The following is a 15676-nucleotide window of genomic DNA, read 5'->3' on the forward strand; positions in this document are numbered from 1 at the left end:
TCTGCATGTCAGCTTGTGGTACAAAGGAAATCTGTGAGAAATATAGTACAGCAGGTCCCTAGCAGAATGAGTATTTTCCTGTTATACAAACTTTTCATGATGAAATGGTCTCATCTCTGTGGAAAATCATTGTATTGCCCCAGCTGTTGTCAATAATTTTTATGCATTGACTGCTTTTTCCACTAGACAATATTTACACTTCTCTACTCACCCCATTGATCTTCATTTTTGCAGGAAATTTTTTGGGGGTAAAATATAACCAGTTTTTTTTAAAAAGGTAAACATCCAAGAATTGCACTCAAGGGAAGATATACAGTGTAGACTTAGTGACAACTTAATAGCTTGTAGTATATCAGATGTCTTCCATGCTGCTATCTTCTTGGGGAAAGTATTTCTATACCATGTATAATACTATGCACATAGAAAGCTATATACACGCCCTCATTTTTTTCTTTCTCAGGTGTAAATGTTCTTGGCACTGACAGAACACGTGCAGTGCTGTACAGGAACAGCACAGTTCCTCTGCTGCAGGAAATGGAATAAAACATTAATTCTATTGCTCAAATATTCACAACAAGCCTGTAGATTAACTGTCCTTTCACTGAATACTGTTTACTCGTTTCGTAGAAAATGCATTATTTCATTGATTTAGCTTCTATTTGGTATGCTAAAGAAATCAAATTTCCATATAGAGAAGTATACACAAAGGATATGACCTTTTAAGTTTAGCAGAGAAAATAACTGAGTGCAATGTAATTAATGTGCCATATAAATGCCAACAACAACATTAATGCACCATAAAACCAACACAGTTAAAATGATATAGTCTGGAAATGAAAAAGTTAAGTTTCTGTTAGCTTCATTAATTTGCTCACATGGTATTTCTGTGAAAGAAACACAATCTCCTTATCTAAACCAGGAGAATAGATATGCAATGAGGATATGCATTTTTGTTAGGAGGAAGCTGGAACTTGTTTAAGGCTTGACCAAACTCCTAAGAGTTGTCAACCCTACTTAGGTTATAGTGTAATTTTTTCCAGTGTTTATACCCTTTAAATTTTTCCTAATGCCTCATGAATGTCTCAGATGTGAAGCCTGTCCACATCTGTAAACCAGTTGGCAGTAGTGTAGTAAAATACTTCCATTGCAATAGTTATACCATTGTAATGTAGCTCTTCCTAGACTAAATATTTTTTCTAAAGTAGTTTGCTCATGCAGGGAATTTCACTGTCATGGTTATAGTCCAATTTCCTCCTGTAGGTAAGGTCTTTGCAGGGGATAAATGCTTTCTAAGGTTCAGATGGCAGCTTGTACCTAACTCTAATAAAGAAGGCTCCAGGGGAAAAAGTCTAGGGGTTTTTGTTGTTCTGGAATGCAAAAATAACAGCCAAATTAATGCCTCAGCTTTCCAGGAAAAAGTTGCTGGGGAGGCAGGCATCAGCCATGTAAAATGTGACCCCCACAGTAAGCACATGAGGATGTTACTCAACAGCTGAAACTTCAGTGCAGGTTGCTCTGCCACCTTTGTACTGGAGGCTGGCAAATGCTTCCCATCAAAACAAGGATGTTTTGTGGGTTGTTAACACCACTAAGGCATGTGTCCAGCTGTTAATCCCTTGTTTTAGTCATTAGAGGTAAAAGGAACAGGGTGGAAAAAAGAGGAAAAGCTTTACTTTAAATAAGAAGGGATCTATTCTTCCCTCTGTATGTGCCCAACTCCTATTAATAAGAAAATGTTAATCATAGTTATGCATTCACATCAAAGGCAGACCAAAGACTTTCATCTCAGTTAAATCTTATTCAAATAATTAATGGAAGTAGTTGTCTAGGAAAAAAAATAAAAAAAATAAGTAATTCCTTTGTAGAGCATTGCAAACTTTGCTGCCCCTAGGGAGCAGCTCCTAGAATTGAGGACACTAACAAATCGCATTTAAGTGGGTCTGTCCCTGCTTCCCACCAGCCTTGACTGCATTGCATTCTAAAAAAACCTGTGAAACATGTTATTGGCATTGCAATAGATAATCCAACCAAAATCAAATCAAAAATCCCTGACAAGGACTATGTTATGAAAATAATCATAAATCGTATGCTGTGGTGGTAGCTGTGTGCACCAGCATTAAGCATTCTGCTCAGGCCTGTGTCAACATAAAAAAGAAGGGGAAAAAAAAGTTGTTTGAAGTTCTCAGATCAGCTCTGCAGCTGTCCTCTTCTTCTGTGCACTGCTGCGGCATGTCCTGCCAAGCAGCGCTGCCGGCTGGCCCCTCGCTTTGGTGCATGGGCACAAATCTGGAACTACTTTCTCGGTTTCTATGATGCAAAGAGGGATAAACCCAGTCACAGCTCTCATTAGCTGATATTAGTCAGGTCTCATTTCCAATGTGTTTTGGTCTTCCTGCGAAGGCTGAAGTGGCCCACTGAAACCCGTGCTTCTGGGTCTTGCAAGGGTTTCTGTTACGGGGTTGCTTTCGGTGGTGCTGTGCAAAGGGAATGGAGGTGGAAATGTGCAGTGTAGAACAGCAGCCCAGCTGGGGTGATGCTCCAGAGTCTTGCACGATTGCTCCACATTGCATATCCCTAATACATCAGCCTTGTGACTTGGGAAAAGCTGTCTGCGTGGGCTGCAGCTGAGAAGGGGCTTGGAGGCAGTTCCTGCCAGAAAGAGCTGCCTGCTCCTAACAGCTCTGACGGTACCTGCACAGCTTCTCCGTTTTCAGTTTCACTTTGGCTTGCATGGCGCCCAGTCCAAGAGAAGGTCCTGAGGCTTAGTGTAAATACTGCTTTCAGGAAGAAGGTTTGTTCAGTGTTTTGGCAGATGTTTGGAGCTTGCTGCTGCCACCCCTGGAGCACTCACCACCACAGCTCGCTGCTGTGTGTACAAAGCCAGAGGGGCTGGGGTTTTGTTGGAGGTGCAGAGATGTGGCCCACCAGGAAATGCTTCCTGCGAAGTTTTCAGTGTAACTGTTCTTCACGTGTTAACACACTTGTGCTCTTGCCTAGATTGAAGTGGCAGGAAGCACTCTGCCATTTCCTATCACATTGATCACAAGTGACTGTATGAAAGTGTTGTGTGGGTCACTGGAGCTGGGGGGGCACGAAGGAACCAGTTTCTGCACTAGACGCTCATTGCATCAGCTGTCCTGGTTACCTGCTTTTGTTTCCTTTTCAATATTCATTAGATATTAATGGGATAAGTAGTCTGAATGTGATGCTGCTGTGGACAGAGTGTAGTGTCCAGGGAGGCAGCAGTTTGGTACTTTGGCATGAATTAATCCACGTCTTATTGATCCCTGCCATGTGGAAACCCTGGCTTCTTTAGATCTGTGACTTCCACCAAAAAGACCTTGGAAATAGAGGACAGTAATATATTTTAGTACTTTAGAGATCAGAAAGTTTTTTTATACATAGATGTGCACCATAGAAGTGCCTATAAATAGATATTAAAACATGCAATTTATAGCCTATCATTTCATGGCCTTTCAAGGCTAGAAATAAAGCCATATTCCACTGGGAAAATGAGATTTGTAGTTTTCCATGGCTTAAAGCTCCTGTTACTAACCCTGATGGGCTGAAAGATATTGGACAAGGTACCTGTCACTGGCCTGGAATATATATAATATATACGAATGTATATAAATTAGGGGAAAATGATGAAGTTTCTACCAGTAAATGAACAAGTTAGGAGATTGTAAGATAACTTGATGGTGCCTGGGGGAGATATTCCCAGTGAAAGTAATTTTTTTTTTCCTCAGTAATGATAACTTAACAAAGGCAATTAATCCACTCTCCCCAGCAAACGAAGTCAATGGCATGGTAACCTCCTAATAGTGCTCCGAGGCAAAATGAGCTCCATTAATGCACTTCTGAAATCATTTTGAAGCTGCAGTAAGTCCCATGGCAGCGGTGAAAGAGACCTGCCCGGAGGATCTGGCTGTGAGGTTTGCTCGCTCTGGTTCCATTGGACCGTGGTGTGGGATGTGCTCAACTTTACGTCAAGCTCTCATGCTTTTCATGGGAAGGAATAGCCAGCATAACTGCAGAGCAAAAGATTAAATAACAAAATGAGGGACAAATAAGCAAGGGGCTTGGTTTCATCTGTATCCCTGTTTTGCATTTATTTGTCTCTGAGTGTTTCATGGGGCTGAGTGATGTGTTATACTAATACTAATCCGTACAAATCTGTTCAAAGTGGGTAAGTGCTCTCCTCGATGGAAGGGACCTCAGCTTGTACTGATTGCGGGGGGAAGGGTGATGGACCATGTCACTTGAATTACGTGCCTAAAGTCAGATATCTCACTTGCTGTCCTCAGACCTCCTCCCATCCCTGCCTCTGACTTTTATGTGGAAGTCTCCAGGATCTCTAGACCCAGTTTCCGTTGTAAAAAATTAAGTTTTGAAAGCATGTGTGAACAAGACATAGCTCGGTTGCTAGGAATTTAAGTAAATAATTTAAATAACTTATTCAATGTATAAAGCCCCCAAATGCCTAGCAAGATTATCCCTCTTTTAGCATTACATATTTATTAAAACAATTTGGAGGTGTAAATTATAATCACTCATACAGTGTCTGCTCTGTAACCCTGAATGTGAATCTTTGAGCTCTTGCCATCCCTCCAAATTAGTTTTAAAAATGTATGATTTTCTCATCATCTAAGGCTAGCAAGAACTTTTAATCTGAAGTAGTTTAAAATATAACTGCTCTGTCCCAAACCAGAATTGCAAATGAGATTCTGTCTTTAGCTAAAGCATAGTTTCTAGTCTGGGCATTTATTTTGGTGAGATGCTAGTTGCACAAGTGTTAAGTTCACTCTAACTTTGTAAGATATAATAGTTTCTAAAAAAATATTCTTGCTAATTAAAAAAGGGCTGTGGAGAGAGATACGTGCATTTGGACTGTGGAATAAATGAAAATTACCACGTTGTGGTTGGGACACACAACAAAGATGTGAAATTGCAGAAGAAACTAAAAACATTTTTTATATAATTCATGTTGAAATGCAGCATCCATTATAATCTTCCTTCTCTTTTCTACCCAGAACTCACAGCTTTCTATAAACAAAAGCACCTCTTGGGCATATTGCATTTATTGTATTTGCTTTCAGTACACTATTGAATTTTTTGGATGTAGGGAAATTTCAGTGAAATGTGTTTGACCAAAAAGCTTCAGGAGAATCCGCATGACTTCCCCAGGAAGGCAGACTGAGGGTTAAGGTTCTCCAGCTGGAAAAGAGGCAAAGAAGGAAGGAAATGCAGAGGTCTATAAAAATCATAGGGTAACATGGAAAAGGTGACTAAGAGATGGGTTATTCACTGTTCCTCCAAAGAAAGGGCAGAAGGGAACATCTCATGAAACTTTGAAGCAATGTATTTGAGACAAACAATAGAATTAGGTGGTACACAGTTGAACGGTGAAGTCTGGAAGCAGTTTTGAAGCTGTGCTGGCCCTCCTGGCCTTTGGAAATGGCAGTGGTGGAGGGCTGCGACTGGCATGCTGGTGAGGGCTCATGTTTCTTGCCCTATGGAGCTGAGCAGCTTCAGCAGAGCACTGGGGGTGGCCACATCGGGGTCTCACTGCCCTTCAGTTCTGGAGAGTGGGAAAACAGGCCCCACTGAATTGCAGACTGATCCTTGAACTAGTGTCTGCTGTTTTGATTTTGATTTTGAACAGCCGAAAGAGCCCAGACTTTGTGTCTGGGCTTGAGGGAAAATCCCTGGCCCCTGGGTAACGAGTGCTGTCTAGGAAGCAAAGCGTTAGATGTGGGGACAAAAGCAACAAACCCCACTTTTTGTTAATAAACTCCATTAAGCCTGGGAGAGGAAGCAAAGCAGTCTCCCAGAGGAACTTTTGTGTCAGGCATTTGTCAGCATTGGCAAGGACAGATTCACTCTTTTTTCCAGAACATGTCTGTAATTGAGCTCTTCCCAGATCCAATTTTTCCACGGTGCTCTTTGCCACTGCACTGCCATCGCAAGCCAGGCTGGTGCGGCTGTGCCTTCTGCTCAGCACTGCTGCACGGGGGACCTGCTCATGTACGACAGAGGCACCACACTTACATTCCCTCATTGGATCAAAGTGCCCTGATCTGCAAGAGATCTGTGAGGGAGAGTTTTTAATTGAAATATTAAATTTAAAAACTTTGCAAATTATGGGCACATTTTCAGTTTCTGACCTCTTAGGTTAGGGTGCTTGGTCTGGGACTGCCTCATTAACTGCAATAGCTCAGCCTCGAGGATCTCCTTACTGTTTGATGAGGCAGATATCACATCTTTCATGTAATTTAGGAGGAGATACATGCATCATTTTTTATCGGAGGCCTGAGGTTCTCTGGTGTTAGACTGCATCTTAATTTCACTGTAATGTGGTAACTCAGCAAAGTCACAGGACTCTGCTCACTGGATGATTGGTAGCTCATGGCTTCAGAAAGTTTACTTATGAAGCTGGACATTATGAACAAAGGTGGACGTTGATAAAGGGATGTATTTGTTGTCTGGAAACTTCCTAGCAAAATTTTCGAATGAAAACATTTGTCTATATGTGATGAAGGCTGACTATTTTCTCTGGTTTGGATGGTGATAGTCACCCTTCCTCATCATAATTCGCATGGAAATGCTGATGGCCTTGTGTTAACAGTTACTGTTACTATTTTCCCCCCCTGAAGCTGGAATTCTTCTGTCAAAGAGAATTTAGCTTAGAAAACTTCACCCTCACACACCATGAGCGCAATTCATTTCCTCACTTACAGATACATTTCTCTGTGTGTACACATACATATTCTTTAACAGAGGAACACAGACAGTTGCTTATTGGGTGGCATTTTTTGTATAATTCTCACATCCTGGAAAGAAAATCAAGCACTACAGAGATGAAATACACTTAAACTGGCAAAGCAGTGTCTGGAAACCTTCCATAGTCATGTCTTTTCAAAACTGCTGGGGTAAAAAGTACTGAAAGCAGAGGATGAAAAATTAATCTCTGAAATTGCAGCAGCACCAGGAGCAGCGAAGCAGGGCTGGGAGACAGAGGCTCTTACGGCTCACCCGGACAGACTTTGTACCAAAGAATACAACTCACAAGTCCAAGCAAATGTCTTAGATGTATGAAGGAAAAAAAACCCCAAACCCAGATATATATTTCTGGATGCTGTGAGAGAAGCTGCTTCCAAGGGGGGAACTCCTAGAGGACTGACTGCAAAGGGAAAAACAGAAAATGGACCTGAGAGACTCAGGAGCCGCAGTCCCGCCTGGAGTGGGAGTGGACAAGGACCTGGTCCAGCTCAGCAAATGCAAAATGAGACCCGGGACTATGCCATGTCTGCAGGGGCACAAGACCAGGCTCAAGTGCCTCATCTGGCTGAGCCATCATTATTAGAGAGTGTTTGAGGTGACCGTTATCACAGCTTAGGGGGTTCATTCCCAGCAGCTGGTGGTCTTTTGCAGGATGGCAGCACCAGCTGTGCCCATCCACAACACCATCAAGGTGCTTCATCATTTTCAGGTGTCTCCAGAACTCACTGGTCCCTTTGAACGGCAAATCACCATTCTGCAGGCCCATGGCTGGAGGTGCCGAGGATGGGGTATTGCAATGACAGGGTGCACACATGCCTATGTACTCACATATTCATGTTCAAATTTCTAACCACAAGAAAAGCAGGCCTGCTCTAAACTTTTCTTATTGAACTATGTTTTCTTCAAAGCATAATATTTATGCATTTGCATTTAAATTAATGTCCTCTCCACCCCCAAATAGAACTCAAAGCTGAATAAGTACCAATTAGAAATATGTGATATGTAAATAAAAGAAGGTTGACTGCAAGCAGCCAAGCAGGTGGCATCTCTTTTTGGTCAGAAAGCAAAGAAGGAGCATGTGACTATTGGGTTAACTGTGTTGCTGAAGGTGAAGGAAGTAACTTTCAAAACACTTTTCCAGTTTTTAGATCAGTGCCTTTTTTCCCATCATCATTATTTCCCCAGCATTGTTGAACCTGAGGTCGTGCCTTGAATTCGACTGTGATACTCTGTTTTGCCCCAGAATATTTCCTTGCAGCTAGCTCCATGGCAGTAAATCTTTACTTCCCTCACTCAGAATGCGTTTCAAAGTGGAAGTCCCAAGCATGTCCAAAACCTGTTACTAGTAAAATTCTGAATTAGTTTAAATATTTCTATCTGCTCTTTCCTGTTTGTTGCCTATTGGAGAAAATAACAACAACATTTCAAGTATACATGGCAATTGGGATACCTAAACTCCCCAAACAAACAAAAAGCAAATTTTCACTTTGTACTCAGAGCTGAAAAGACATATAATTAATTTACATGTTATAATCAATCTATTTATACTTTACAGATATACTAAAGACTAATTAAGATCTGATGTTAGCTGAGAAACTTCATAACTTAAATTATTAACACTTCCGTTTAGATGCATAATTTATATATAAATGGAAAAAGTAATTTAGTAATGCAGTTTAAATTCTAACTGCAGTGTGTGTGTGTGTATGCTTTGTTGCTATCCATTTTAAAAAGGAGCTCTGATAACTATGATTAATCCATGGCCCTGCATTAAAGCTTTTTCCCAAACTCATGTTTTCGCAAACAGTTAATAAATGATGTGAATCTTCAAGGAGCCAAAGAACTACAGAAGATGCAATACAACCTCACCATCCCACAGAGACAGATTAGGATTTATAAACTCAACAACTGCAAGGATAAGAGTGACAGGAATGAATATTGAATGTACGAGGGGTATGCCAAAACAGAACTGAAGGTGTAAAGTCTGCAACATATAAATCAAGTTTATCTCTTGGTGGATAAATCCCACTGCAAGAACCTCCAAATGCTGGATGTTCCAACCGTTTTTGCTGCAATATTGTATGTAAATAGGTGATAGGCAACATGATGGAAATGGTGTCAGACCAAGCTGTGGCTCCAGTAGTAGGAAAGGAAGGCTTTGAGAGAAAAAATAAAACACTGATTGAATGAAAAGTACAATGAAAGTACAGATAGCAGAAGCTAGTGGTTGGAGCACATTTATAACTGAATTCCTGAAATTTGCAAAGAATTTCAGGATCTTCAGCAGCTGAGAACTGGATTGTGAAACATGTATTGGCAAGCCACGTGGTGGACCTCTGTAGATAGCTGAAGTGTCTGATATAAAAAGTTAGCATCCCGGTTGCAGACTTATGGCTGGAGTCTCCCAGAGTAGGAGTCGACATTAAGTTAAATGAAGATGAGTTTGGGGCTAGTGAAAGACTTAAATTTGAAAGGAGTATGGGTTCATGTAGGGGTGGAATTGGGGTTACTTGGAATTGCAGCAGGCTGCAGCCACTCATCAAGGCAAGAGCAGAGGTGTACTGGCCCAGGGCTTTCGGCTCAAGCAGGCAGAGTTTAGCCAGCAGCTGAATTCAAAGCTACACCTAATGCCATACTGAGATTTGCAGAAACTCTGGCAAGTTCCTGTGCAGGCTTAGGAGAAAGAAGAAAAAGAGATTACAGGAACATTTGTTATGGAAAGAGGCAAGGTCTGAGAGGGAAGTGAATGGTGATAAATGAACCTAGTATGAAGGGCAATGGAGCAGCCTGCTTGCAGACCTGCAGGAGGATTACTGTTAAACGGTGCAGATTTTTAAAGATAAACCAGAAGAAAATGTAGTGAGAAACTCAGTTCTAAGAAGTGATGTAGCTGACTTACCAGCTGACACACTGCTTCCAATGCAACGGGCACAGAAACATCAGACTACAGGGAAAGAATACAAAAATCGCAGGATGGAAGGAAACAGTGGACTTTTTCTGCTATGTATGTATGTAAACATTTGTATAAACCCCAAATATCTTCACAGCATGATTTCCTATAGGTCAGTGCTGAGATGAAATAAATACTTTCAAAAATAAATTAGAGAGCTTGAAATGAAATTTTCATTAGACAGTGCCAATCCTGACATAGAGATGAGAGAATGGTTAAATATTTCCAGTGCCCAGCATTTGGGGAAATACCAGTGTGCCACAGCAGTGCAGCCCAGTGTCTGGGCAGTGGGGCTGTGGGACTCTGGAGGTGGCTGGAGTTGCAGCAGGGGCAGTGCCAGGGCTTTTGTGCCTGCAGAAGTGCAGCATCATTTACAGCCACAGAGCTACATCCTTAAGGAAACAGACTTGATTCTGTGATGAAGAGGCAGAGGAGATTAGCTGCTCTTTTAACAGCAAGCCCATCAGAAAGAATAAATATTATAATTTTTTTAGTCCCCTTTTTTAAAATCACCACAGAGAGCAGACCCTTTTTTTGTTTTGTGGTTTGGTTTTTATTACATCAAAAAGATTATCTTGGGCAACACAGACATACTTAGAAGAGATTCTCTGCAATACTGCAGTTTGGGGATTCAGAATCTGCCAAATTCTGATAAGTGTGTGGAAAATATGGGATCTGTAAGTTGGTTGTTAACTGGTCTTATTCAAGGACTGGTTGTTCTGCCTTGCAGGCTGAAAATCAGCAAAGCTACACTATGATTATATCTAGAAAACCACACATGGAGATTTAAAATCTTTAATAATTTTTAACTTCATCAATAAGTGCCTCCAAACCATGCTAAGGAACAACTCTGATTTCAAGCTAAACCATACTTGTTATAAAAGGATTTTATTCTAATAGGAATAGCATATTTTATTGAAAATAACCATTTTTAAGTGTAGGCTCTTCAATAAACATCTTAAAAAATGGAAGTTGTTAGTTTTCCCATTGTTAATCTGTATATTTTAATGTTCATTGAGTTCACACTCTCTAATATTTTTCTGATACACTTGAATAATCTGTTGCAACAAAACTAATACAGGTACTTGACTTGTTCTTTAATCTTATTTTTAGGCATTTAAGTAAAGGAATCAGTCTTCCAAAATGCTTATTACCCAGAACTTCTATTGCCTTATAGAACTCACACCAAGCATCTAAACAAGCGTTTCCAGTAGAGAAATTGCCAAAAATATGCAGAACACTTATGTAAAGGAATTTCTATAGTACACGAATGACATCTTATGGTCCATTCTTGTCAGTGGGAAGTTAAAATCTATAGGCCATTTCCCCATCCTCTCTTGCTCAGAAAAGATGTAGCCCCATGGGTCTTTTCTTTCTTTTTAAATAGTAGTTGCATATAACCCTATGTAATAAAAGTCCAATGCTAGGTGTACACAGCTGAAAAGGTTCTGTTTGACCCCTGTAAGGTACTCAAGAAAACAAAATGGAATTGCCTGACTCTTGATGAAAAGTAAAATAAAACATGGAAATAAAAATGGACAGGATCATGCTTGGGATGAAATTAATGGTTTTACAATCAAATTATTTTTCCTATGCCTTGTCTGACCTCTCTCCAATCTGATATATACAGGGGGTAATTTTTTTTTTTTTTCTTCATGTTCTGTTGTCTAGACTGTTGGTGCTCGCAGAATTTACACTGATAGAAATAGTGTTTGCAGATGTGCTGTAGGAAACTGAATCTCCTTTATCCAGCGTTTTGGATACTTACACCATAGTCTTCACTTTGCAGTAGAAATGAATACCAGCTCCATTAGTTGCTAATTGCGAGGGAGTGGGAGAGATCTTATTTCAAGGTTTTCCAGGGTGCTTAGGAATGTTTTTCAATCCAAGTCAGCCAACCTTCCATCTTGCACTAATTTGGGGTTTTCTGTTAATTATTTTGCATTAATTACAGCAGAGACTAACTGCTCTTTCATTGCAGTTATTTAGTAGTAACAATAAAAGATGAGATGAAGGCAATGGTTACATTACTGTGTGAAATAGGAAACAAATTTTCTCTCTCAGAAAGATACCACCCAAGCCCATTGCATACGCTGTGGTTTAAATAAGCAAGCTGCCCATGTCAGTCCACCTCAGTGAATCAGAAAATGCATTTCAAGCAAATAAAATGTCACTCTAGTTTCTTGCAAGTCTTGAGAGCTATGATTTTATTTAGCTGTAAATTTACCGAAGAAAGATTCCTTTAATATTTTATGACTCTAGTGGATTAAACCTTGTATAAATCACCAAATTAGCAGTCACACTATATTTACGTTCAGAAGAGGGCTAGGGAAGGTGAAGGCAAGATTACTCCTTCCTGGCAGGCTGACCAAACTGAAAAGCTAAATTGAATGACTTCGGCATGCTTAGAGCAATGCAGAAGTGAGGTGAGGATGATAAATAATACACACTGACTGCAGTTAAGGCAGGTGCAAAGTAGGAGTATTTTTATTCTTCTTTGAAGTTTTCTTTTTCTGCCCTTTTTGGTGTGGATCAAAGACTTCTCAGTTTTGGTGAGTTCTTTAGGAACTCAGATAAAATCCATGAGACAGTGACCTTCAGGTGACTTTTTCTGCCCTGATATATATACCTATAATCAAATTTTCAAAAATGTTGCTTGTGATAGTTGGCCAAAAAAAAAGAATCCAATATCTTTAAAATATTCAGAGGCGCTATGCCTTCTCGTAATTTCTAAAGTTTGCTTCTGTTTACATGAATAATTTAAGTCAGAAAAGAAGTGCAGATAGATGAAAACAGGTGCTCCAAGTGCGGAGTGGGCTTTGGAGACTTATGTGAAACAGAGGTAAATGGTCTTCGGCATCTTGTGAGTATGTTGAATGGTTTTATTGTACTTTCCACCCACCAGTTTGGTTTCCTTCCTTCTAAGCAGCAAGGTTGCACGATGGCATAGGAGTGGCTCTGTGGTCGGGCAGTGGAGCAAACACCTTCTGGTGAAATGCTGCTGCCGTATTCCACCCTCCTGTTACAAACGTAGTGCGAACCCGCACATCTGAGCCTGTTCCAATTCATTTTTTTTGAGATCCAAAATCAGAACGGCACCTTTGGGAGAGAAAACCTGAGAAAGAGGTGTGCTTACAACACATGAAAACATTTGAAATACTCTTAAAAATTCAAGCCTTAAGGCAACTGGTTTTCTGAAAACAGAGTATCCTACAGTTGGTAGTTTAGAAAATTAATGCAAAAACACCATCTGCTAAACTTCAGATGTATGAATACTATTTGGTCTATAGAGAGTACAGACTGTACAGGAAACTATTGATCCCCCATCTGCTTCAAAATGATCTTTTAAGCATTTCTCTCACTGAATCAAGTACTACATTAGTACCATAACATGATAGAGCACAGCATCCCAGTTGCTCTTAGAGGTGTAGTAAGTAGAAATGTACTTCTATCATCCATCAGCCACCATAACACAGAAAAATGCTCTTGGCTTTCTGCATGTTTATTTCCTGTGCAGCCAAGAAAATACTGTATAAATCTCAATTAAATGCCCTTGTCTGCAAATATCATGGTTTTGGATATGCGCATTGTCAGATATTCCTGGGGGTAGGCCATACCTTACAAAGAGGTACCTTCCTTCATATCTTCTATCTCCTAATAAATAGATAATATCCAGATGGTGAACCATGAGGAAGTCTATTTTCTGTTACTGTATTTCATGCAGTTCTTGTCCCTGAGTGCATTGGGGCCGAGATTTGTATTCTGAACCTTCAGCCCTAAAACAAATACTCCAACTTCAACTTGTGCCAATGGAATCAAGCGCCTCCCTCAGCCGGTGCCTCCCTGAGCACACTGTGCCTTTTTCAAAATCCAGCCCTTCTTTATATGTAAATCCCACCATATTTCCAGACATTTTCGCTGGCCGTCTCTTGGGTAGCTATCAAATATCTAGCATCCTGTTTTGAAAAGGAGAAAATAAGTTCTTTGTGCTTTGTAGTAACAGACTGCATGTGATTAGGTGTATTAAAGAATATTTAGTGTAAAATAAGCATAAAATCATTTACAGAAATATTCCCCACCCCACCCCGAGAATGCTCTGTGTGTGTATTCACAAGATAAGTAGACACTTAAGTTGTGTAACTTGAATACTATTTTATTGTTGAACCAAAAATACATGGGTTCAAAAATGCTGAGTATTTCTGTTGCTTTACTTCTTCTGGAAAATGAAGATCTGTGCAGAAACAAAAATAGCAGATTTTCACCAAGACCTCAGGTTAATTCTTATTTTCAATTTTCAAGATTTTACACAGTGAATGTTGGCTCAGGTTAACAGCGATGCCAGCATAAACCTGGAACTCCGGCTTTCCACCCTTTTGGGCCAGCATCCATTTGTTAGTCCTCATAACTTCTTAGGGATAGCATTGCAGCCTTAGAAAGGAGCATTAAATTAAAAATACCCAAGGGGCATCATGTCTCTGTGGACCAGATAGGGTTTCCAGCAAGAGCTGAACAGACGGTCAGTAACTTGTGAACCTTAACTTAGGAAATGGTGATGCAGAATATCAGTCATTCCTTGTAAGATTCACAGCCCCTTTTGCAGATCAAATTGGCTACACTCCATACTGAGTTCCATTTATAAATTAAAGGTTAATATATTCGTGTTAGCAGTGATATATTTGTTCATCAGTAAGCCAATTGTTACACGGCCCCCACAGCTTCAAAAAACAATTATCATGACTTGCGATCATCTCTAAAACCTTCTTTTGTTGTATTTAGGACGACGCCTAATTCATAATACTCATGCCTGTATACATATATATACATATAATGACTATTAACAACTTATAGACTTCTATGAGTAATTATAGAAGCAGCCTGGTTCAGGAAACTCAAGAGTTTTGAGAAGAGTTTGGGGAAGTGTCAACATATGCTCAGTGTGTTCTTTTGTGCTTTCCTTGGGACCCCCAACTGCTCAATGATGGAGACGAGTCCCAGGCTAGAGGCACTTGTGGTTCAACCCCTTCCCCTGTGGTTTTGCCCAAGTTCAGAGCAGGCAGTGAGAGGTTAGTTTTCTTAGAGCACACATGAACTAAGCCATTAATTTGAATTCTTTGGTTCTCGCACCCTCCAACACCCTGTCAAAAGAAAGTTTGTTATCCCAGCCGTTGGCTAGCCAGCACCTGGTTTTAAATTAATCCCAAGAGAGCGGTTGTAGGCATTTTTGTAAGAATAGTGTAATGAGTTACATATTGCAAAATTTTGCTATTGTATTCTATCTTTCAGAATTCATGGTGTGTGGATCCCAGGTGTCATACTGGCACGTTTCTCCTTGCAGTCATTCTAGGGCTGAGGCAGGTTTTCAGAAGCAGTTTACATCTTCACTGTATCTACGTGTCTTTGCATCTAACCACACTGGCCCAAGATCATCCAACCTAATTCCAAACACCCCAGGTCTTGTAGTCGGGGGCACAGTTGCCCATGCCCATGAAAAGCCTGGGACCCTCAGGCACCCACTGTCCCTCTTAGGCAGAACAGGTGCTAACATTGGGCATTCCTTGTATTACCAAATGTCAGGTGGATGAACCCAGACCTGTGTGATGTTGAGACAGTGGAAAATGAAGATCTACAGCTACAGTTACAGCAGAGTGAGTGGGAATAGCCCTGGATGAACTGATTTTACCTCCCAAGTATTTTGTGTTGTTTGCTGCATACCTCAGGCACTTGTTTCTCTGTTAATGAAACGCTAATCAAGACCAGAAGCCATCCATTTGAACAGGTGTAAATACTAAATAAAAGGCTCAAAGTACTACACCACATGAAAGTGTTAAAAGTGAATAAGGTTGATGGTTCCACTCGATCAGAAACTGTGAGAAATTAAATGCTGTGAAATGCTTATAAACCTAGGGACTGGGGTGCTCAAAGACAATTAGCAACTAAACATTT

At 40.4% G+C, this 15676-nt stretch overlaps 1 protein-coding gene across 3 annotated transcripts in view; it reads left to right on the forward strand.

Annotated features, from left to right (window-relative positions):
• FHIT (fragile histidine triad diadenosine triphosphatase) overlaps positions 1-15676 on the forward strand; it is a 614495-nt gene that overhangs the window by 553198 nt on the left and 45621 nt on the right. The window lies entirely within an intron of this gene.

This window comes from Falco biarmicus, chromosome 4, assembly GCF_023638135.1.
Source record: "Falco biarmicus isolate bFalBia1 chromosome 4, bFalBia1.pri, whole genome shotgun sequence".
Classification (NCBI taxonomy): Eukaryota; Metazoa; Chordata; class Aves; order Falconiformes; family Falconidae; genus Falco; species Falco biarmicus.